This window comes from Hemiscyllium ocellatum, chromosome 6, assembly GCF_020745735.1.
Source record: "Hemiscyllium ocellatum isolate sHemOce1 chromosome 6, sHemOce1.pat.X.cur, whole genome shotgun sequence".
NCBI classification, from domain to species: domain Eukaryota; kingdom Metazoa; phylum Chordata; class Chondrichthyes; order Orectolobiformes; family Hemiscylliidae; genus Hemiscyllium; species Hemiscyllium ocellatum.
The window spans coordinates 83,695,653-83,721,751 of NC_083406.1; the positions used below are offsets into that span (position 1 = coordinate 83,695,653).

The 26,099-nt window shown below is 40.3% G+C and overlaps 1 protein-coding gene across 6 annotated transcripts in view; it reads left to right on the top strand.

The window, feature by feature from the left end:
- The window catches only part of sgcg (sarcoglycan, gamma), a 644,218-nt gene that overhangs the window by 117,487 nt on the left and 500,632 nt on the right, over nt 1–26,099 (top strand). For 3 of the 6 annotated variants that reach the window (XM_060826735.1, XM_060826729.1, XM_060826733.1), the window contains exon 1: nt 11,148–11,270. The exons of the other annotated variants lie outside the window; for them this stretch is intronic. The gene's annotated coding sequence lies outside the window, so the exon portion shown is untranslated. Of the gene's footprint in view, nt 1–11,147; nt 11,271–26,099 lie in introns of those variants that run through there. 6 annotated transcript variants of the gene reach the window in all.

Consider the following 26,099-nt stretch of genomic DNA (forward strand, 5'->3'; position numbering starts at 1 on the left):
TCTAAACAGGAAAAAGAATCGCTTTTTGATGCAATCCACCAGTCTTTGGAGTATACGGCCGACATAACTGTCATCACATTGGCAAAATCTTAAAGCAAAATATTGCAGGTGCTGGAAATCTGAAACTAAAAGTAGAGAACTTTGTCAGAACTCAGCAGGTTTGGCAGCATCTCTGGACAGAGCAGGTCTTAAAATTTTGAGTCTAATAGGACTCACCTTCAGAATGGAAGAACAGTCATGTCAGACTCAAAACATTTCCTTTTAATGGTTAATAGGCTGACAATGTCAAATAAGCACATGGATATCACATTCCTATCAATATTCAAGCTCCTGTAAAGTCTTCTCAAATAAATCTTCAACTATGTCAGTGGAAAACGTGCTCAAACTGATTGTAAAAATTCACCCATCTGTTACAAACATGCAAAATCTGTGCTACCAAACAACTATTAGGATGGAAAGGCTTCAAAATTGTTTTGAGAAATTGGTTAGGTTCCACCATGGCAATCAACGATTGACATAGTGAATCACTGGCTAAGAAATTAACTTTACATTGATTTAAAAATTAAAATAAAGGGATGTTAAGCATTAAATGTTGAAAACAAGTTTATGACCTTGTTTTGATGATTATGACCAGGGTTGATGATTGACAGATTACAAAATATTACAAAAAATGAAGAAAATCCAACCATGTACAATTATCTGACTGATAGACAGGAAATGCAGTTCACTACAGAGGTACATAAAGTAATTAGCGTTGAGTCAAGTGACCTAAAGAGGAAGCATGTGTTGAATAGATCATATGATAATTTTCTATTCAGGAAAAGATCATTACATCATAACTGATAAATTTATGCAACCATCAGAACATGCTGCAGGAGCAGTGGCTTTAATAGCCCAACAGATAGAGTACAAAGCTGAATTGTTGGATAAGGTTTGGTTAGTCCATATCTGAATGACTGTGGAATTCTAATCACTTAATCACATGAAGATCATGTGAAGCATACAAAAGTGAGCAATGTAGATGATTGCTGACATCTAAAGTTTAAGGCAGAAAATTTAGAACGTTGGTTTATTCTTTTTGACAAAACGATACAACTTTGTGGTGGTTGGTTGAAAGCAAGTTATGAGATTGAAACAAGGATTCTACAAGGGGATTTAGAGACATAAGTGAGTGGGCAAAAGCCTGGCAGATGGAATATGATGTGGGAAAATGTGAGATTATGCACATTGGTGGGAAGAATAAAGCAGATTAAATATAACTGTTTTATTTGATTTCTTATTATCACATGTACCTAAATACAATGAAAAGGTTTGCTTTGTGTGCAGTACAGGCCGATCATACCATACAAAGGGTGATTCAACAGGCTAAAGAATATAAAGTTACGGCTGCAGAGAATGTGCACAAAGAGTGAGATCAACATGAGGTTTGAAATTTGAGAAGTCCGTTCACAAGCCAAGAAACTGTTCTTGAACCCATTAGTACATGTGATTAAGCTTTTGTATCTACTGCCTGATAGCAGAGGTTGGAAGTGATTATAACCAAGGTGGGAGGGGTTTTTGATAACATTGGCTGCCTTTCCGCTGTAATGACAAGTGTAGATGGAATCAATGGATTGCGTGATGGGCTGGGCTATGTCCACACCTTTCTGTAGTTTGTTACGATCCTTGATAGAGCAGTTCCCATACCAAGATGTGATGCATCTTGATAGAATGCTTTCTATGGTACATCTGTAAAAGTACGTGCAGGTCCTTATCGACATGACAAATTTCCTCAGCCACCTATGGAAGCACAGGTGTTGTTGTGCCTTCTTGTCAGATCTGAAAATGTGTTGCTGCAGGTCAGGCAGCATCCAAGGAGCAGGAAAGTCAATGTTTCGGGCATGGGCCCTTCTTCAGGATCTTGTCAGATCTACAGTCACTCCTAGGAACTTAACAGTTTCAAGCATCTCTATCTTTGGAGGATGGAGAATGGATAAAGAGTGCAGAAGGCTACAGCACAGAGGGATATGGGTGTCATAGTGCATGAATCTCAAAAAGCAAGCAATCACATTCAGTGGCTAATAGAGAGGACAAATGGACTATTTGTCTTTATTTAAAAGGGAATGGAATATCAAAATAGGGAGCTCTGATTAATACTATTCAAAGCACTCATAAGAATGTGCAAACTCCACACCAACACTCACCTAAGGGTGGAATCAAACCCAGGTCTGTGGTGCTGTGAGGTAGCAGTGCTAACCACTGAGCCACTGCACAGCCTGGGTCATTAAACATATTGAAGGCTGAGATCAATCGGTCCTTTTTAATCTGTAAGGAAATCAAGAATGATGGGGGTAAGGCAGAAAAATGAATTTGAGGGTTATCAGATGAACCATGATGTCATTAAATGGCAGAGCATACTCAATGGACTGAGAAGCTGACTTCTTTGCCTTTGTCTCATTGTCTTTTGGTCTTAAGTAAGGAATTGATGATGATTGAATTGGGGAAAATCTACTGGTAGTAAGAGTTCAAAAGATGAAATACAAATTACTTTGAAGTGGTGAAAATGTAGGCAATATCTTATCTGAAAGGCAGTAGAGACATTGAATAAGTTACCAGGGATGACCGATAAACAAATAAATAAAATAAAGTTTAAGAGACAAGATACAATTTTTGAGGAAGACAATATTGAAATTTATCAAAGATTATTGATGGTTCTTTGTAATTAAGGATGAAGTCCTGTCAGCCGAGGTGAGTCTTCAGATGAATTGCAAGTTTGGACCAGCAGTTTTATTTTGCAGTGGGAACACAATGTTGTTGGTGCAGTTGGGAATTTGAGGTGTCGGGTTATCTTATTCCTTCAAGCTTTGTTGCCAGCTGTCAATCTCATCACTGAATCCCTGAGTCTCAAAGTGATTTGATAAATTAGAAGGGGCCAGACTGAGTGCACCCAGTCAGTGGTGTCAATGACTCCATGCTATAGGATGGTCTTCACATTTTTATTGTTGGCTACCCTTTTAGCATTGTCCGACAGAGAGCTGGGGAAAGAGACAAAATTCAGGCAGGCAGTTTTCAGGCAATGTAGAAGAAATAATCCCTCCAATAATCGAAGTTGGGTCTTCAAAAGCAGAAATTCAATGCTGGTCAATATTGGCTCATCCAGATCCCAAAGCCTATGCCATCCCAAACATCAAGACACACTTACCTCAGCCTCCTCCCTTCCCACTTGCTTCTGCAACCATGGGCTGATTGTCTCTGCTGTTTGCTGCTAATTGGCTCACTCAGATCTCTGATTGCAGCAGCAACTTTCGACAGGTTCTGCCTTTCACACATGGGGCTGTTCCTTCTCTGATTGGTCCTGTCCCACTACATTTTGACTGCTGTCATATTGACTCCACAGCACAGGAGCAGATCTTTCAATCCCACTGATCTATACAGTGTTTATCCTCTTCATGGGTATTCTTTTACTGCTCACTCTCTCTGTCGATCTTCTCTTTTGCTGCAGTTTTACATCCAACCTTATGTTCCTGCAGCTGTAATCTGTAAAAAGGCTTGTATTGTTTTAATGAGCCTATATATGAATGAACTGCATCATGTTAATGCTTCCCTCAGCCATCAAGACTGTTGTGTGCTTAGAAAGACTAATGTGAACCATATAGTATATTGGAACAAAGAAATCTAAATTTGATGTGTTTATTAAATGTAATTATATGTTAATTGCCAATTAAGCATTTTATTGGAGATAGAGCATGGTTAATATGTGTGGACATTAGAAAAGAGAGAGAAACTGTTCAAAAGACCATTGGCAGACAACAGGAGATTAACACTGAGAATATCTTTTAAAATCTGCATAGACGATACCATCCTTCCCTTAGGTTAAAGAGGTCAGTCCAGCCTGGATATGGTGAAGGAAAGGAAGAAACTATCGTAACTAACTAGAATGATTAGATGTGGCATATTGTGCACCCCGAACAGTACATTCCTAGGTTGTTCTTCAATATGCTCTGCATTACCTCAGGCTGGATTGGAGTGGGAAGACAAATATTAGGAGCTGCACTGGGTTAATAAGGAGACAATTAGCCAGGGATCTTGCTTCTGATTGTGACATAGTGAGCACTGGGGTATATATGAGGTGGTTGAGGACTGAGGGCCTATGTTGATTTTCATTGTCCCCAATACACTGTTTGAGCTCATTATGAAAAATAAACATGCAGGTAATGCTGGCTCTGGGAGCTCGCATCTATGAACTTGCAGTCCTGTGGGAAAGGGAAAGAGAAAATATGCAGTGAAAATAAAGACAAATAAAAAATGTTGACCCAGTGACGGTATTGGAATACTCTGACCCAAGGAAAAATATTCCAGAATTTTTAAATTAAGGAAAACAAATGGAAAAAATTTGCAGATAACAGAACAGCTCTGTTAAAGTGATTCATAAAGTAAGAAATTATAAACCTATTTTGCTTCTGATTTGAAATCTTACTTGGATAGTAATAATTTAATGTAAAGTTAGAGGAGGACCTATAAACCACTACATCTTGTATTAGAGAGGGTATCTTTATTGAATGTTGGCTTCAATTCTTTTCTTAATATATAATTGTTAAATATTATATTTTTAAATTGGAGTGTCAAACAATATCATCTTGGGACATCTTTTCCCAATAATTAATCGGAACGAAAGCCATTATCTTTACTTATCCAATACTATATCGAGTAATCAGAAAATGATTTTTTGGATTTGTAATAAAAACCTCATGTAATATGGAAGAATTATTAAATATATATGGTATGAAGAAACAGTTTGACAGGGAAGCAGATTTTAAAATGTTAACATTAATAAATTGAAAGGGTAGAAATTAGATATTTGGCTCTTATTCATGCACTGTTGAGGACACAAATGGAATGTGATTTGTCAAACCTCTGTTGTTATCAGTGTAATAGAAATATACTGATCCACAGAGACCAGCAGGAGATATACTGATCTACACAGACTGCAGCAGGCAGATTGAACCATGCCAATAGACAGACTGAACTGTTGAGAAAGAGGCTGAGTGAAACACTCTGTCTGGGAGATTGTTCCACATGCATCAGTAGCTGATAAACAGGCTGAAACACACAGAGCAGCAGCAATCAGAGGGTAACAGGCCTAGTGGAGAATTTAGCTTGAAGTGTCTGGGGGTAGTTGGCTGTCCATAGGGGGTCAATAGGGTGATAGTTAGTACTGTGCCAGGGCTTCAATTCAAAGGTTACACAAGAGTTAGAGCAGCTGTTGGTTCCTCTATCTTTTCCAGATTCAATTGGAACTCTCTGAAGTTTCTAAGTCTAGTTGAGTGTCACCATCATGGTCTACTGAATTAGGGCTTCCACATGGTCTCAGTGATACTGTATTGGCTAACTTCCCATCACAAGATCTGAACATTTACTGCAACTTATTGATTAATTTGGAGTTTCTTCTTTGCCATTGGTGATTGAATTACTGGTGAAAACAAAACAACTTGATCACTTCCTCAGTTTTGTTATCTGAATAATCCTTCTTGCGTATCACAATATTCATTGTGGTAGCTGTGGATTCATTTTTGGAAGATGAAGTCAGATATTCTACTGAATCTTGTCCCTTTCTAATCATCTCCACATGTACTGCACTGCTTGAATTTGTCCTAGCTAGTTGTTCACTGTGCTGTGTTACAATCTGACTCAAGTCAGTCACAAATGTTACAATAATCTCGGATGGGGAATTGTATTCAGTTGCTGCCTTTTTGTTTGCTTTCATAACTGAGTTCTGAAGAAAGGTCACTAGACAGAAACATTAACTTTATTTTTTCTGCACAGATGCTTATGTTTGACACTGTGTAGCCAACAAATGTTGAAAGTGACATTAGAATTTGATATTTTCCAGTAATTTTCATTTTTATTTCTAATTTCTGACATCTGCAGTTCTTTCAGTTTTTTTTAACAGGTTTGGAGGGACTGTCTTACGAGGAGAGATTTAGTAGACTGGGCCTCTACTTGCTGGAATATAGAAGAATGAGAGGTGATCTTATTGAAATATGCAAGATTCTTAGAGGACTTGACAGAATGAATGCAGGAAGGTTGTTATGCCCTCGTGGATAAGTCTCGGATAAAAGGGCATCATCTCAGAACAAGGGGTCACAGCTTTAAGACAGAGATGAGGAGGAATTTCTTCTTTCAGAAAGTTGTGAATCTGTGGAATTCTTTACCACAGAAGGCTGTCACACCTGGGTTAAATATATTAAAGGCTGAGATAGACACATTCTTAATCAGTGAGGGAATCAAGTATTATGGAGAAAAGGCTGGAAATACGTCCAGAAACCCGAGCCACTGTCCCCTACATCAAAGACATCTCAGAAATGACTGCCAGACTACTCAGACCCCTTGGCATCATGGTAGCCCACAAACCCACCAACACCCTAAAACAGCAGCTAATGAACTTGAAAGATCCTATACAGACAATGAGCAAAACTAACGTCATTTACAAAATACCATGCAAGGACTGTAACAAACACTGCATTGGACAAACAGGCAGAAAACTAGCCACCAGGATATATGAACACCAACTAGCCACAAAAAGACATGACCCTCTCTCACTAGTATCCTCACATACAGATGAGGAAGGACACCACTTCGACTGGGACAACACACCCATCCTAGGACAAGCCAAACAAAAACATGCACAAAACTTCCTAGAAGCATGGCATTCCAACCGGAACTCTATCAACAAACACATTGAGTTAGACTCCATCTACCAGCCCTAAGAAAAGGAACAGGAAATAACATCACCAGTGGTAATTACATCACCAACCCAAAGAAACCCAAACATATAAATAGAAAGCAGGAATTTTCAGCATTGCTTCCCATGAGGTCCACTGAAGATGTTAGTTAGTAAGGTAACAAAACATCTGGAAATGAACCTTTCAGCTCAGCGAGCAAACCTACATCCAGAACCTCAACCTGAGCTACAAATCTTCTCAAAACATTCTGTACCTCTACTTACAAAACCAGTTTATCAAGTATTTTCTTATTTCTTCTTTGAATGTTGCTCAGTTTTAAGCATCTTCTCAATATTTTTGGCCAGGTCAGGATCTGTAGTTCCGTTATCCTCTGTGCCAAACCTGACCAAGCATTGATTTACCTTTCAATCAATTTTGGTCTGAAAGAGGCCAGTACTTCCCACAACCTGCCTGTGTTCAGATTTGTTGATTTACTGCAATATAAAACATATCTGACAAGCTAATGAGTTGGTTATGCACTGGTCATATGGACACTCTCATTTAATTTGACTCATAGAGAAAGAAGGCTTTCTTTCTGTCATAATCTCAGTGAAATTATGACATTCTTTGTAAAACTGTTTTTTTCTCCCCAAACATAATGTGCATTTAATATGAAGTTGTAATTCTGATATGAACAATGAATAGGACCTAATGTATTGAATATGGATTTTTTTAAAGTGACCCAAGACCATCTCTAACAGATCCCATCCTTTACCATGTGTTAAATCAGGCAGCCCAACTTGGAAAGGAACATCATTTATTGGTGGACACCAGAATAGAGCCAATACTCATGACATACATAGGACAGTCCCAGTCCAGGACTGACAGTTCTGTAGACCCATCGCTGGGTCTGCTTTAATTTTTAAAAAATCCATAAATACTTTTACCACAATGAACAGTTGTCCCACCACCAAATCGCCATTGGATCTGCTCTATAAAGGACTCAGGTGATGAATTCCAATAGGACAGACCACTACGTGTTACCAGAGGAATTTATACTCAATGAGCTCCAGAGGGAGATTAGTTCGTAAATCCCCGTGGCACTAAAGGAGTTATCCCCTCTGAGTCCATGAGATACCCCCTTCTCCTATGATGGCCATTTTTCTGTTCCTTTATGCGTCTGGTCGAGGCTACATAATAAATAGGTAAATGTCTCTTCCATGAAGACCATTGAAGAATCACTAAAGACGTCTCCTCCTCCATGACGTGTCAGTTGGAACAGTACCTCTGTGGGTCCCCTGAGTTGGTCATCGTATTTTCTTTTTTGCTTGCGGTCTTCTCCCAGTTTTAACCATATACAGTGCCAGACCTGTGTTTTTAAGAAGCACTCCCAGGACACCCAGAGAGGCACACCGAATTTCCTCACATTTTCTGTGTCTCCCCCAATAATTGTTGAGACCTAGGAAAATGTTGACTCCATTGTGTTCCTTGGAGTCAGAATCCTTTTTATGGAATTCTCCTTCTCTTTTGAGAGGGTATAATCCAGCTTTGTCATTTCTGAACCAAAGGTATGTTACCTCAGTTACCTGGAACACACATTTTTCCTTTTTAGCCTGATGCTGGCTTCAGAAAAATACTAGGCATAAGTGAGGACTGTAGATGCCGGAGATTAGAGTCAAGAGTGTGGTGCTGGAAAAGCTCAGCAGGTCAGGCAGCATCTGAGGAGCAGGAAAATTGATCTTTTTGGCAAAAGCCCTTCATCAGGAATGAGGCTGGGAGCCTCGGGGTTGCGGGGGAGGGCGGGGTGGGGGGTGCGGTGGGGTGGAGGTGGGAGGGGGGAATAAATGGGAGAGTGTGGAGCTGGGGGGAAGGTCACTGAGAGTGCAATAAGTAGATGAAGGTGGGGGTAAAGGCAATAGGTCGGAGGGGAGGGTGGAGCTGATTGGTGGGAAAGAAGATTGGCAGATGGGACAGATCATGAGGATGGTGCTGAGCTGGAAAGTTGGCACTATGGTAAGGTGGGGCAAGGGGAAATGAGGACACTGGTGAAATCCACATTGATGCCATGGGGTTGAAGGGTCCTGAGGCGGAAGATGAGGTGTTTTTCCTCCAGGCGTTGGATGGCAAGGGAGTGGCAATGGAGGAGGCCCAGGACCTACAATACCTTGGCAGAATAGGGAGGTGGGGGGGGATAGCTGGAGTGTTCAACCTCAGGGCGGTGGGGTTGATTGGTGCAGGATCCCAGAGATATTCTGTGAAGCACTCTGTGAGTAGGCATCCTGTCTCCCCACTGTACAGGAGACCGCATTGGGAGCAACGGATACAGTAAATGACATGTGTGGACGTGCAGGTGAAACTTTGATGGATGTGGAAGGCTCCTTTGGGACTTTGGACAGAGGGGAGGCATGGGCGCAGGTTTTGCAATTCCTACGGTGGCAGGGGAAGGTGCCAAGAGGTGAGGGTGGGTTGTTAGGAGATGTGGACCTGACAAGTTAGTCATGGAGGGAATGGTCTTTATGGAAAGCGGATAGAGTGGTGGGGGAAATATATCTCTGGTGGTGGGGTCCGTTTGTAGGTGGCAGAAATGGCAGAAGATGATGCAGTGTATACGGAGATATACTGTTATGCCTCTCCCAAACTTTCCACATGTTCCTTTGCTGTAGCTCCTGAGAGTAAAATGTCTTCCAGATAGACTACCTCTCTGGAGGATGTTCTCCATTTCCATTTGAAAGATGACATCAGCCAAAGATACCCTGAAAGGCAAGTGAGTGTACTGATGCAGTCCTTTGTGAGTACTTACAGTCATGTACTTCCTGGATGACCTCTCAAGCTCCAGTTGTGCTCACGTTCAGTTTAGAAAAGATGTGACACCTGCCAGCTTTTTTACAAATCCTCAATGCATGGTCCGGGGTATCTATCCCATTTACCTGTAAAAAGTATCTCATTCTTTCAACATATTGGGGCCAATCCTCCACACGCTCATCATAAGGTTCCAGTTTCCCAATACTTCTCATAAATCCCTTCCAGGGTATTATTTGGTTTGTTGAAAGGCAAGACTGTCACCAATGCAATAATGCAAGACGCCCAACTGGAAAGCAACATTGTTTATTGTTGAACACCAAAATAGACCTGGAAGTGATTATGAGATACAGATAAGTTTTGGTGAAGTTATTTCAAATATACATAACAAAACCATTCTAAATGTTGCAGTTAATTGATGCCTAGAAATGTCCACTCTAAAGCCCTCAGAATTAATCAAGCTACATCCTTGTTCATGTGTTGAGCTATTAGATCTAGCATTCATGGGTAATATATTTCACCTAGCTCCGGTTTAGTGTGGCATTTGATGATTTGCCACGAGTAAAAAGGTTGGGAAAACGATCATAAAATATGGTTAAAGTTTTTGTTCACATGTGCTGTTAGTTATAACACTCATGATGTACATAGGCTAGCCCTGTCTATGGGTCTGCTTCTTAGTTTCTCTTTTTCTATTTTTCTAATCAACCTGTTCAGTGATGTTCTTACACACCTCGGGAACAGGTGGGACATGTACCTGGGTCGCTTGGCTCAATAACAGGGACCCAACCACTGCACCATAAGAGCTCCTGAGTCCTATTTATTTCTTTTATATACAGTGAGACAGAAATTAATGACACTGTTGTGAATAGACTTTATTCTACTTTACACGAGGAAAACACCCATGTGGCCAATTTTGTATTAACGAGCAAAGTCTGTTAAGGACAATGCTGACATCAGGAAATTGAGAGAAGGAGGGGGATAAATCAAAATGGAGTTAGATGAGGAAATAAATCACTGTACCCCTCACAGGGCCCACTTCTCCCAGTCAGTTTGTTTGGGTCTGCTTTATAAAGGGCTCAGGTGATGAGTTCTAACTGGTCAGGCCATTACCTGTTACTAAGGGAACTCAAAGCCATAAGCTCCTTCTGTAGATTAATGAGTGATTCCCCATGAGCCTCAAAAGGGTTATCACAACATATCTCCAATATGACATTGTCCTGGGCAAAAGGGAAAATGAACATTATCAGGCATCTGAAATACAAAGCTGCTGTGTTTTATGCTTTGTGGCAAAGCTGCAACACTATTGAGGGGAAAGGGCAATTTGCTCTGGTGCTGGGAAGAAGCCTGTTCTTATATTCATGCAAAGTATTATTTCAAATAGAATTTGTCCTACTAGGTTGTGGGAGTATCAAGAGTTTAAAGGATGCCATTGTGCATATCCTGTTGACGAAACCTTAGATAAAATTCAACAGCCACTCTGCAAGTATTTATTATAATCAGGTCCAAAGGCTTGAAAACCTCCCACTAATCATATTTTGGAAGTAGTAGTAAATATTTTGAATGCAAGCAAAGAAGAGGAATCTGGGTAGGGAATTTATAAAAGGCAAGGGTGACTGGTACCCACACGATTAGTTTGAACCATGACAGACCTAAATTTATAACCTGCAGCTGTTGGATGTCTGATACGAGTCTCAGCATTAAACAGCAGTGTGAAACGCAGTAAAGCAGGGAGACTTGCACAGAAAAGCAAGCCCAGCACAAGAAACTAGGGTAGGAAACAGTTCAACTTCGTAGTTAACCCTAACCTTTATTATATCTGTTACTGTATTTTTCACAAAATATTATTGTTTGTATGTTACCTTTTCTTTAACAACGGGTAGAATTGTTTTCAGGCAAGACTGTAATCAGAGCCTTCTATTTGTGACAAGTTTCTAGTATGATAAGTAGAAGCGATTGTTGCTTATTATGAGATACAGATAAATTTTGGTGAAGTTATTTCAATTATACATAACAAAACCATGCTAAATGTTGCAGTTAATTGATGCCTAGAGACATCCGCTCTAAAGCCCTCAGAATTAATCAAGCTCCGTCCTTGTTTATGTATTGAGTTATTAGATCTAACAGTCATGGGTAATATATTTCACCTAGCTGCTGTTTAGAGTGGCATTTGATGATTTACCGTGAGTAAAAAGGTTGGAAAAACTATCATAAAATATGGTTAAAGGTTTTGTTCACATATAATATTAGTTATAACACCTAATATTAATTTACAGAGTTTTCCAGCTTCCAAAAATACATATTCTGCTTTTAACATTTGTTGTCAAAGGGGGACCACAAGCAAATACTTTGACAAACCTAGGTGATGGACATAGACTGACAAGTTTATGTGAACTTTGCTGAAGCAATCTGTTAATCTAATCATGTGGCAAAAGTATCTGAGGCAGGGTGTGGCTCAAAAAGTTCCATTCTACAATTAGAGCACAGGCTTTGCATTAGAATCTGATAGCAGAGAGGAACGTAATTGACAAATGATGTCATTGAACAAATTTCAGAGATTGGACAATCTTAGACATTAAAACCTTTTAACACATGGAATGATTGCACCCCATCACTCTTCAATATTGCAGTGTTCTACTCAGGAAAGCTTGCCTTTTATAACTAATTTAATTCTGATTTCTTTTGCCTAAGTATGTAAGAGAAAATGTTTCAATGACTTGATTGTTTCTAAATTGCTCTGGCCTGAATTCATGTTAAATCATCGATGTGAATCCAGGGTCATGAAGTCTGTAACATTCACAAAGTTGAACTAGATCTTAGTCTTAGGAAGAAAAATATGTTCTTAAAATCAGAACTTGTTGGCATAGTGTATCATTAAAGTTTTGCAGAACACAATTGCATTATTTGTAAAGGAGCAAGCAAATATTCTAAGGAGTGGGCTGATGTTATGAAGCAAACTCAGCAGCCGTTTTATGGCATCAGTCTAGAGAGTCAGAATGTGATGCCTGACACACCATGTGAGTACATTTCTCTACTAATTCTTTGCCAGGCTTAAAATATCCTTGGACCAGAACACTGTAAGCACCATGTGTGAATTCCAATGTGAGTTAATAAACAACTAGAGGAGCTAGTTTGAGCACCAACACATACTTTCTTTTAATTTATGTAAAACCAAATGTGAGCTCCCAAGTTCTAAATCATCTGTTCAGTCGCTGTTTCCTAACTTGGCTCTTGCATTTAATAGGACTGTCAGTCAGATAGCTTACACCACTAGGCACTTTCAGAATAGGTTTAAATGAATTCTTATCATTTAATGAACATATATTTTTAAACTTCAAATTTAAACTTTATGATTGCTAAACAATTTTAAATATGTGAAACACTAGGAGTGATTTTTTTCTACTGGATGATAATTCAACTGTTTATTTATTGGTCTTAAAAAAGCATTACCAGAATTCTCTATTACTGCTTTCCATTTACCCTCCCAGTCCTCAACAAATTTGGCTGCGCTGTGAGATCTTGCCAGTCTGACCTATTCTTGATCGCTCCTTAATATGTGGTAACTTATTATTGCCTCCTTTTTTTACCAAAGTACTGGCTGTTATTGAATAAGATCAAAGGCTCTAGTCATTCTTCTGATGTCACCCAAAAGCCTGTGGGTGGGGACATGAATTCTACACTAGCTTTAGGGTGGAGCAGATGTTACATTACTAGCCTTCTTGAGTCCTAGTAACTGTGCCTGACCAAATGTTGTCGTATTTATTGCCATCATGCAAGAAACATTCTTGCTTTCCAAGAAGAATACCACTTCTATGGATACTCCACATTGCTTCACCCTTTACCATTAATCCTTTTGATAAGCCCAAGACAAAGCAAAGATAAAGGTGGACTATTGGCAGTAAACTACCTAAAACAATCCTGAGCCAGTGCCAGATACTGCTAGAGGTGGCAAATACTGCATGTCCTGGAAGTGGTCACTGGGAAAAATATCCCAGCTCCAACTTCAAAAGCATGAAGTCTGTTCTTTCCTTAACAATAACTTCATGGCCTTTCTATCCTTTTCTCTCTAATTTAGTTCTTGTCTGCATCTCCAAGCTCCATCCTTATCTCAGTCATCGCTGTGTCGTGAGCTCTTTCAGTTTAGTTTACATTTTAGTTTAGTTCCAAGAAAAACCTGACAAAATCTCAACTTCTGTAACTATGTAGAATGATGTTTCCTTCTTGTCTCCTCTACCTGCTTAGCTTTCAGCATTGTTGCCCACAGTATCCTCTCAAGCTTCTTCATTGTATTCAACTCAGTGGAATTACAATCTCGTGCTCTACACTTAACTGTTAGGAAGGAGCCTGAAAGAATATGCAATAACACTTGGCCATACATTGCATGGTTGCTGCTCATGCATCCCAAAGATTAATTCACGCATCTCTCGTATTTTGGGTCCAGATGATGACTTCAGTAGTGACGGAAGTGAACTTGCATGAAGGCTCTTCTGCATACTTTTCATGACTCAATGCTGAAAAAAATGGTGTAAAAATGTATCTGAGACATCCATAGCTCTCGTATTGAAACTATGACAGACAAACAGGAGATGCACAACGTAAGTTCATTCCTTTTAACCATGTGTAAAAATGCCTACGTATGGAAATATAACACTGCAGCTTTGGTTGTACATCACAATTCTTGACTATTACTGCCCTATTGAATTCTTGCTGTGAGTGAACCAGAAATTTCTTTCCCTTAAAATTGAAAGATATGTATTTGGCTTCTCTCAGATATTCCATGCCCTTCTATCTTGCTGTTCTCACATTGATGTGAATCTCAAACTCCCTGTGAGTTGCAGATTGCCTGTCTCCACAGGCCAGGCCCTAACTCTATATTTTTTGTGTAATTTTATCTGGGGAGTGCTTCAAGTCAACCATAATGTTTTAGAAGATGATTAGTGACCTCCAGACATACGTGTTTTTACAAGTTACCACCTGCAGTTTACTCCAAATGTAAATGACAAACCAAAGACAATCTTGCAATAATCTGGCCTGAAGGTCCTGGGACAGTGGCATTTCTGCCCACTTGCTGAGATGTTGGGAACAGGATCTATGATCAGGGTGAGCACATTGTGCTTGCAGACTTCGACCACCTTTTTCTGTCTGCCTGTAAGTGAAACACTTCAAAATCATTTCTCTAGGTAAACATATCCTGGGATTGAAGCAGAAAGAGTTTTCAGCTGAAAGTCTTCAGCTTCAAGAGACCTGTAGACCTGTTATCCATTTGAAAAAGAGGGACTTGATCCTTTCAAAAGTTGATTATTTCTTTCAGGACCTCCTTGGGCATTTTCTGGGATATTGGCGTTACTTGTGTTAACTCTTAGCTGGTGTGAGATCTATTCAGGGTACATGGAAAGTCTAAAAGTGGACTCCCAAAGCAAAACTAGAAACATTCTCGGACTTGCCCTCCTGATAGTGGAAGGGGAATGCAAATTCTGCTCTTGGCATTCCCTGTTGACCTGAATTTAACATTCCTGTCTAAAAGTGACAGAGTCCTGAAACAACCCCCCCACCCCGCACCAACCAGTCAAGAACTTATGTTCCGCTCTGCTTTCTGAACCTGGGATTTAAGGTCCTTGCTCTCTGAGAAAACAGATCTAGTCACAGCCTTTGAAAAACGGCAACCTCAGAGGTAGAGGCTGTCTGTGTTGTGGGTGGGCATTGTTGAATGAACAATCAGTACTGCTGCTCATCATGTTTTGTGAGCTCTCTGTTCTATTGCCCATTAAAAGGTAGGTTTGCTGCTACTGCTCTCTTTAAAGGTAATGATTGGCAGGGCCAGTTTGATGGAATGCTGGAGAGGAAAATCGAGTAAAAGAGATTCTTGTCTTAAACAAGATATAGTTTATTAATGACAGGAGCGAGGTGCAAATTATACTGATTATTGCAGAGATGATGAGGCAGATCCGGATGGTAGGTCTCTTCCCATGTCCATAAATGGCCTTTTGTGCAGTATCTTATCGAACATCTTTTTGAAATCCATCTATAACTCTTGTTTCTCCTTTATTGATTATGTTTGTTACCTCCACAAAGAATAAACCTGTCATGTATGATTTCTCCTACATGAAGCCAAGCTAACTTCATTTGATTTTATTATGCTTTTCGAAAGCTCTGTTATTGCATCTTTTCAAATGCAGTCTAGCAATTTGCAAATGTTAAGCTAAGTGGCTATCTCTTTTTGGTCTCCTTCCCTTGTTGATAAAGGTTGACACATCGACAGTTTTCTAATCACCTGGGGATTTTCCTAAATCTAAGAATTCTTAGAAGATTACTATCAATTATCTTCAAAAATCCAGGATACAACTCAACAAGTCCAGGAGATTTAAGAGCCTTTAGCTCCATTAGATTTCTTAGTATGTTTTCGATGGCAATAGTTATTGTCTTATTTTTCTCCCAACCTTGGACTCCTTGGTTATTTAATACTTTTGGCGTGCTATTACTGTCCTCTACCATGAAAGCTGAAGTCAAGGATTTACTTAACTTCTCTGCTGCTTCCTGGTTCCCTATGATTATATCTTTAACTTTGTTCTCCAAGGAGTCTGTACTCACTTTGACCTCTCTTTTCTTTTTTATATGTTTGAAGTTCTTACTATCCATTTTTGTTATTTGTTAGTTTGTTATCATAGTTAATTTTCTCCCTCTTAATATTTTTTGATCATCTAAATTGGGGGAGAGCAAATTATGTCCATATTAGGCAGGAACCAGAGAGAGTTAATTGGGAGCAGCTGTTATCTGACAAGTCCACATTTGACAATTAGGAGTTGTTTAAATGTCTATTCATCAGAGTTCAGGACCAGTATATTCCTGTGACAAGGGAGGACAGGGATGGCTAGTATGAGACCCTTAGATGACAGGGGAGATTGTGAATTTATTCGAAAAGTAAAAGGAAACATATGTAAGATTTAGGAAACTAAAATTGGACAGGGCCTGTGAGGAATATAAGAACATAGGAAACAACTCATGCAAGAAATTAGGAGAGCAAGGAGGGGTCATGAAATGTCCTTTAGAATAATTTGGGAGAAGATAGGACCACTCAAGGATAAAGGCGCAAATTTATGCTTGGAATTGAAGATATGGGCAAGTTCCTAAATGAGTGCTTTGCCTCACTATTCACCCAGGAGAAGGATATGGATGATAGTGAGATTAGTGTGGGGCATGCTATAATGCTAGGGCATTTTGAGGTCAAGAAAGAAGTGGCGTTGGGTTTCTAGAAGAGCATTAAGGTAGATAAGTTCCAAGGATCCGATGGGATCTATCCCAGGTTATTGCGAGAGGCAAGAGGAGAGATGGTCGGGCCTTGACCAAGATCTTTGTAATCTCTCTAGCCACTGGAGATGTCCCTGAGGCCTGATGAGTAGTTAATGTTGTTTCTCAGTTCAAGATAGAAAATGGATATATAGATCGGTGAGTTTCACATCGATGGTTTGGATATTATTGGAAAGAATTGTTACGTATAGATTTACGCACACTTGGAGAAACGTGGTCTAATTAGGGACAGTTAGTATGGCTTTGTGCCATGACTTACTAATTTGATTTTTTTTTTGAGGAGATGCCGAGGGTGATTGAAGGGAGTAGAGCAGTGAACATTGTTTACTTGGATTTTAGTATGGCTTTTGACAAGGTCCATCATGGTAGGCTCATTGAGAAGATTAAGATGCATTTGGACTTGGCCCTACGGATTCAGAATTGCCTTGCCATAGAAGACAGAGGGTAGTGTGGGAGGGTATTTTTCTGGCTGGAGATCTATGACTAGTGGTGTTGTGCAGGGATCTATACTGGGATCTCTGCAGTTTGTGATTTATATGAATGACTAGGATAAAAATGTAAATGGGTGGATTAATAAGTTTGCAGATGACACAAAGATGGTGAGTTGTGGATAATGTAGAAAATTGCCAAAGGATACAGTGGGATATAGATCAGTTGCAGATATGGGCAGAGAAATGACAGATGGAGTTTAATTCAGGCAAGTGTGAGGTGCTGCATTAGGGAGATCAAATGTTAAGGGAAGGTTCACAGTTAATGGCAGGACCTTTAACAGCATTGACGTATAGAGGGATCTTGTGGTCCCAACCCAAAACTCCCTGCAAGTGGCCTCACAGGAAGATAGGTAAAGAAGGCATTTAGCATGCTTATTTTATTGGTCAGGGAATTGGGTACAAGAGTAAGGAAGTGATGTTGCAGCTTTTGAAAAGTTTGGTTAGGCCACAATTAAAGTATTGCATTCAGTTCTGGTCACCACACTACAAGAAGGATGTGGAGGCTTTGGAGAGGGTGCAGAAGAGGTTTACCAGAATGCTACATGGATTAGAGGGTATGAGCTATAAGAAGAGGATGGACAAACCCTGGTTGTTTTCTCTGGAGTGGCAGAGGCTGAGCAGAGACTCGATAAAAGTTATAAAATTCTGAGATGCATAAGTATAGTTGACAGTCAGAATCTTTTTCTAGAATTGAAATGTCTAATATTAGAAGGCATGCATTTAAGGTAAGAAGGGGAATGTTCAAAGGAGATTGGGGAGGGGGTGGGGGGCAATTTTTAATGCAGAGAATGGTAGGTCCTTGTAACAGGCTGCCAGTGGTGTGATGGAGGCAGATTTGAGAACAGCATTCAAGGAGCTTTTAGATAAGCACATGAATAGGCAAGGAGTGGGGGGATATGAACCATGGGCAAGCAGAAAGGATTAGTTTAACTTGATGTCATATTCAGCACAACATTGTGGGCCGAAGGGCCTGTATCTATCCTGTATTGTTCTTTGTTCCATGTTCTATCTTCTGTTTGCTTTCAGAACTTTACAAATCCTTTGTTTTACAACTAATTTTTGCCACAATGTGCGCATTTTTTTCAATTAAATACTATCCTTAACTTCCTTGATAGATTATGATTGTTTTATCCCCTTTATGGAATCCTTCTTCCTCATTGGAATATATCTTTGCTGTGAGACATGAGCTATTTTCTTGCCATTGTTTCTCAACTGACTTTTTTGCTAAAATCTTTTCCTAATCCACTCCAACTAAACTCAGCCATCATCCCTATGTAATTTCTCTTCTTTAAGATGACCACAGTTTTGTTTTTCTGCCCCAAATTGCCCCAAACTGTGTGCTACATTCTACAAGGTAGTGGTCACTGTGCCATAGTGGAATTCTTACTCTGAGATAGTATATTAAACGTGCGTCCTCACACATTAGCAAATCAAAAATAGTCTGATCCTTGGTTGGATTCACAATACATTGTTCCAGGACGTTGTCTCAAGTACAATGTATGAATTCGTCCTCATGGCTACCTGTGTCAAAAGTCACATGACACTAGCTTATAGTCCAGCAGGTCTATTTGAAATCAGAAGCTTTCAGGGCACTGCCCCTTCATCAGGCGAAGTCCATTTTGCTTGACAAAGGAGCAGCACTCCAAAAGTTTGTGATTTCAAATAAACTTGTTGAACTATAACCTGGTGTTGTGTGACTTCTGACCTTGTTCACCCCAGTCCAACGCTGGTACCTCCACATCTTGGCTATCTATGTCAGCTTGAATTTGCCAATCACATGAAGATTAAAGTCACCCATGTGTTTTGCCAATTGTACATGCTCTGTTATCTTCTGATTTATTGACAGAACAACCACCATTTCAGGGTCTACTCCCATCTGTGTCTTCTTCCCCTTTCCAATTCCATTTTATTCTTTTGAAACAAGAACAAAATAATGATTTTCGTGCAAATAACTGCAAGTATCCTAGAGGGTATCAGATAATTCTAGGTTCACTATTTTTCACTTTTTCACAATCTCAGGAACTTTGTATCAGGACAGCCTGTGCTTTTACATGATATCGTTGCAGGATAACCATGCAGATATAAAAAAAATTAAACTGAAAAGCTCTGAAAGAAAGGAAAAGGATTCACTCAAAGCTTGAGCCTATCTTCCTTTTTCAGATGTGGCTCGGTTGTTCATATCCAATATAATTTATTTTCACTTCACAGAAAAAAACGCTGCTCAATTTCAAGGATCTGTTCTGAACAAATGAATTCATAAATACATAAATAAATCAGCAGAGTACTTTCCAGCCTCATGCCGTATATGGTCCTGTCAGAAGGCTGGGACAATGTGGTTATGCTGCGATTGTGTATGGTGGCTGACCCCAAAAAGACTACATTGCTTTGATGTTGACCTTTTTGGTCATTGCTTTACAATTGTCGCAAAAGCTTATGAAAAACTCACCTTAAAAACTTGAGACTGATTTTGTGCTAGGTTTTGCAGTTGGGTTGTTCCCACTCTCACCGAGGGCATTCCTAATATATTATTGATATTTCTGAATCAGTGGCTTGCTCACGGGTGGGTGTGAATAATGTATTGTGGGATTATATTTTTCCCACAATGCTTTTAATGATTTATAACATACTGAAGTTTCACTAAATGAGTAAAGGTGTGAAACTGAGAACTTTAGGATCTAGTATCTGAATGTACCACCGACGAGGAAGAACAGGGTCATTCGTCTTGCAAGAAAATGAATTGTGTTTATGAAGCAACTTATCAGTTCAAAGCATCTCAAAAGTACTTCACACAATGAATTGCCTTTGCAGTGCATCAACTACAGTTGACAAATATGGGAACAGTTCTGTCCTGGCAAAGACCAATATACAACACTGAAATGGAAAGGCAATGTCTGAGTGGCATTGCCACTGGACTAGTAATCCAGAGACCCATGCTCAGGGGAACCAAGTTCAAATCCCATTGTGGTAAATAGTGAAATTCAAATTTAGGGGTGGCATGGTGGCTCAATGGTTAGCACTGCTGCCTCACAGCGCCAGGGACCTGAGTTCAATTCTAGCCTCGAGTGACTTCTGTGTGGAGTTTGCACATTCTCCCTATGTGGGTTTCCTCCAGGTGCTCTGGTTTCCTCCCACATCCAAAGATGTACAGGTTAGCTTAATTGATCATGCTAAATTGTCCATAGTTTTGAGGGTGTATTAGTCAGGGGTAAATGTAAAGGAATTGCCTTGTGTGGGATACTCTTCAGTGGGTCAGTGTGGGCTTGTTGGGCTGTTTCCATACTGTAGGGATTCTAAGAAATAAACTTGCTTCTAATGTATCTTTGATGAAATTTTTGTGGAGTGAACCTTAGCTGAAAGACCAGGAAACTCTGTAGTTTGTTTCAACTAATGCCATGGGATGATTGAAAACTATTTTAGCATGGCTTCCTCTTCAAATGCCACAGCCAGACCCAGCAGCAAGCTTCAGTTCAAGAATGCAGACGATGAGATTTACATCCAGGAGAACTGAGAGACTGACATAATTAAAACAATACATAATATGAATAAGCACGGGAAATTATGGCAGCAACCAGGCAGGAAGGTATTAATGTCTGTTCAACAGGAGATACCATCTTTTGTACCTGCATTTAAAAAGAATGATAATAGTAGAACATCAAGAATTGGGGCAGACTCAAAAATCTATCAGATGATGTGCTGAAAAGCAGCAATGAAGTGCACAATGAAATACAGTGTGCCATTGGGTATGGCAGCTCCATAAACATCTGTGAATAAAACCCAATGATAGGAGCAACTGCTCCCTTTGTATCATAAATGCCAGATTGTTGACGGCTGTCACTCCAGATCTTGATAGGCAAAATATTACCCATTTCAGTGGTGCCAGCCATTCCATGTTCTTGCAGATCAATACCCAGAAATAGTGAACTGGCAGGAATGTGCTATGATGATGGGACTGCCTATTTGGATCACAGTATATGTACCTCCCCATGAGCCACATTTCCCTTGCAGCAACAGAAAATATGCAGGAGGTCTTTATCAGAACTTGTCTGAGGACCACCTCAGTCCCTGGAAGTTCACATTGACACCCAGCAGCCACATATCTCATGCATTCATTCAACAGGTACCTTCAGTGTAAGGCTTCTTCATCTGCTGTGCACACTGCAAATCATCTGAAAAACAGCTGGCCTTGGAATATCGCAGGAGATCATCAGGGAAAAGCGGTTCGCATTTGCTGGAGCATTGCTCTGAGCTGCATTTTACAGGGGTGGCAGTGAGGATTCATATGACTGTTAAAAAATGGCCCTGTCCACCAATAGCTCAAGAGGATACTTGGGCAGGGCGTGTGGTCAGCCTTAGTGAATACATTGAATATGACCGGGATTATCATATACAAAGCAATGTTGGACCAAGAGGATGGTGGGTAAGGGGTGTGGGAGAAGGGATTTAGAGGTTGAGTGGGTGGGTGGATGGATGGATGGAGCCACAAAGCTGGGGAGTGAATAACATGTTGGTAAAAGTGTTCCTGTTGGGAGCTTCTGTTTCACCATGTTCTTTCTCAGTTTTTCACCCAAGTTGGTGAAAGTATTGGTTAGTCTCCTTCATTCCACCTTCACCAGCCACATGAAATAATGCACCACTTCCCATTAACTATCCAATTAAGTTCTCATTAGGCCTAAAAGTGTGCAGGCTGGTTGATGTATTCCTCACCCACCATACATGGGAGCAGCTCAGGTTAGTGTCACCTTCTGTGTAACCATCTTTCAAACCCCTGCAACAAAATGCCAACTGGGAAGGCATAAAATATAAACCTAAAATGGTCATTGGAGAGAAACACTGAATTGAGCCTGTCTTTACTTTGACGAGTGCCTATGTATCTGCATGGACAAGTCCTGATTTTTCTGTTTTTATTTGAAAATACAGTTTCCTACTCATTTATCCAAATAACCTTTGCTGAATTATTTTCACCAATGTAGTACATTTAGTTAATCAATTTGCACATTCTCTGAATGTTGGCAGCTTGAAATGCCGTAATACTTCCACTCATTATTTTGGTTTGAAAACCTAATACTTTCGACTGATTCTATATTGGAAGGTGTTGGTGTGCTTGATGTATGAAAGGTGGGATTCTAGTGGCAAGTGATGTCAATTTTGACAAATTTGAGAAAGTAAGCTTCACATGAGTAAGTAAAGGCAGGAGTAAGGAAAACCAACATTAATCCTCATCCCAAAGTGTTGGCTCAAGGATCACTTAAGATACATCTTTAGGTAGTTAACATGCAGAATATCACATCCTCTTTCTCAGTATTCAGTTACAGTTACATTGTTATATAAAGTATGTTATTTAGCTGCACAGCACTGGCCCATTGTTTATATCTTTGTTTTGGAGGTTTCACTGAAGCTTGGCTTCCCTATACGTGACTTTGATTTTAGAGACTGGGAATTTGCAGATGTGTTGAGTCAGTTCCAATTCTGATCTGGTGGTGGAAAGCCCATAAATGTCAAGTAGACATTCATGCTGTTAAAGTCATTAAAACTGTTAAGATATAAAATGTTGTCTTTTTGTATTGTTTGAGGGAAGAAAAATATCATTCCATAATGTCCTGAATGATATTCAGATATGCAAATATTACCCAATGTTAATACTGGATAGTTTCAAAATGAAGATGATGGAATTTGATGTTCTGGCAGCCTGAGATTACACAGAGCAGAATAATTTTATCTGCTACTGCTGTATTGCCACTCTTAACAAATTCCTGTAATGCAAAGAGCTAGAAATTAATAAGAAATTGACCTTTAAATGCAATTTCATTTTCCTATTTTGGATAAGAACCAATGAACTGTGAGTTTGTTTGAAAAAAAACATGCCCAGTCATTGGACCCACGTTAATCCATGAATGTTTATCATGCAGAGTACTTGAAAATTAATTTGACTTCCTGACTCTGGTTGTTACAATCAGACAAATTGTGCACAGAATGTCACATGCACTTGCACTACATTTTTCACTAGGTAAGTAACATTCTTTCCACATGCACCTGATGAGATTCACAAATAACTGTAATAGAATAGTTTATGAATGTATTCTTTTTCGAGAGGCAACAATTGAAATTAAACCGCAGAAAGGAAAGATCACTACAGCAGTTTTCCAAAACGTGTCTCTTATTTTCATTTGCATCATTTCAGGCCACGTATAATGCTCATTAAGTGAAATGGGAAACACATACCAACAACATGTCACTCTTAAACATCAAAATGACAGTGAGCATAGTACTTATCTAGGTGTGACTATTTCTAATTTTGAATATAAAAGACCAATGTGCCCATCCAGAACATGTCAGTATACGCAACACATGGGATGTAACTGTTCTTACTTGCAAATGCAAAAAATATTATGTGGAAGAAACATCTTTCTTCATAAGACAGGCCCTCCAGTCCAGGCAACATCCTGATAAACTTGCTTTGCACCATCTCTAAAGCTTCTACATCTTTCCTGTCATGAGGTGACCAGAACCGAACATAATTTTCCAAGTGTTGTCTAACCAGGGCTCTATAGAGCTACAGCATAATCTTGTGGCTGTTAAATTCAATCCCCCTGCTAATAAAAGCCAACACACCATACGCCTTCTAAATTCGGGTGGCAACTTTGAAGGATCTATGAACATGGACCCCCCCAAGATCCCTCTGTTCCTTCACACACTCAAGAATCCTACCTTTAACCCTGTATTCTGCATTCAAATTCAACTTTTCAAAGTGAATCAATGCACACTTTTCCAGGTTGAACTCCAGCTGCCACTTATCAGCCCAGTTCTGCTTCCCAATCTCCCATTGGGGCATGGTGGCACAGTGGTTAGCACTGCTGCCTTACAGCGCCTGAGACCCGGGTTCAATTCCCGACTCAGGGACTGACTGTGTGGAGTTTGCACGTTCTCCCCGTGTCTGCGTGGGTTTCCTCCGGGTGCTCCGGTTTCCTCCCACAGTCCAAAGATGTGCGGGTCAAGTGAATTGGCCATGCTAAATTGCCTGTAGTGTTAGGTAAGGGGTAAATGTAGGGGTATGGGTGGGTTGCGCTTCGGCGGGTCGGTGTGGACTTGTTGGGCCAAAGGGCCTGTTTCCACACTGTAAGTCTAATCTAATCTATTTGCAACTTACAACAGCCCTCCACACTATCTACAACTCCACCAACCTTCATGTCATCAGCAACCTTACTATTCCACACTTCCACTTCCTCATCCAAGTCATTTATAAAAATCACAAACAGCAGCAGTCCCAGAACCAATCCCCCGAGAGGTCAACAAGCTCCATTATGGGTGGCACGGTGGCTCAGTTGTTAGCAATGCTGCCTCACAGTGCCAGGGAGCCGGATTTGATTCCAAACTGTCTGTGTGGTACTTGCACATTCTCCCCATGTCTAAATGGTTTCCTCCAGATGCTCCGGTTTCCTCCCACAATCCAAAGATTATGAATTGGCTATGCTAAATTGCCCATAGTGTTCAGGGATGTGTGGGTTAGGTGCATTAGTCAGGGTTAAAATAGAGTGGTAGGGGAATGGGTCTGGGTGGATTACTCGGTGTGGACTTGTTGGGCCAAATAGCTTGTTTCCACACTGTAGGTATTCTATGAAATTCTACCACCAACCTTTTGTACCAGACAGCCAGATCCCTATATCCCGTTCCTTCTTACTTTCCGAATGAGCCTACGATGGGGAAACTTATCAAACACCTTGATAACATCCATGTACACCACATCTACTGCTCTACCTTCATCAACATACTTTGTCACATCCTCAGAGAATTCAATAACATTTGTGAGGCATAACCTACCCATCACAAAGCCATGCTGACTATCTCTAATCAAACAATGATTTTTCAAATTATCATAAATCCGGTCCCTCAGAATTCTTTCCAGTACTTTGCCCAACACAGACTGGTATGTAATTCCCAGGATTATTTCTATTCCCTTTTTTGAACGAAGGAATAACATTTGCCACCCCCCCCCCCCCCCCCCCCCCCCCGCCCCCTCCCAATCATCTGGTGCTACTCCAGTGGACAGTGAGGACACAAAGATCATTGCCAAAGGCACAGCAATCTCTTCCTTCTCTTCTTGAAGTAACTCAGGGTATATCCCATCTAGCCCAGGGGATTTATCTGTCATTATGTTTTTCACATTCTCCTTCTTAATATTAGTAATATGTTATCTTAATAATGTTCAAGCATATCAGTCTGGTTCAAGGTTTGTGCGAAGATTTGTAGCTCGGGTGCTCGTTGTTGTGGTTCTGTTCGCCGAGCTGGAAGTTTTTGTTGCAAATGTTTCATCCTCTGGCTAGGCGACATCATCAGTGCTTTGGAGCCTCCTGCGAAGCGCTTCTTTGATGTTTCTTCTGGTATTTATAGGGTCTGTCCTTGCCGCTTCCGGTTGTCAGTTTCAGCTGTCGCTGTAGTGGTTGGTATATTGGGTCCAGGTCGATGTGTTTGTTGATGGAGTTTGTGGATGAATGCCATGCCTCTAGGAATTCCCTGGCTGTTCTCTGTCTGGCTTGCCCTATGATAGTGGTGTTGTCCCAGTCGAATTCATGTTGCTTGTTGTCTGTGTGTGTGGCTACTAGGGATAGCTGGTCGTGTCGTTTTGTCTGGTTCATGCTGTCCTCAGAAACATCAAGGTTCCTCTCAGTAGTGAATACTGAAGCAAAGTATTCATTAAGGACCTCCTACCACTCCAGGAGCAGATTCCTGCCACTATCACTGTTCAACTCTACCCTCACTCTGGCCATCCACTTGTTCCTCACATCAGTGTAGAAGGCCTTAGGGTTTTCCT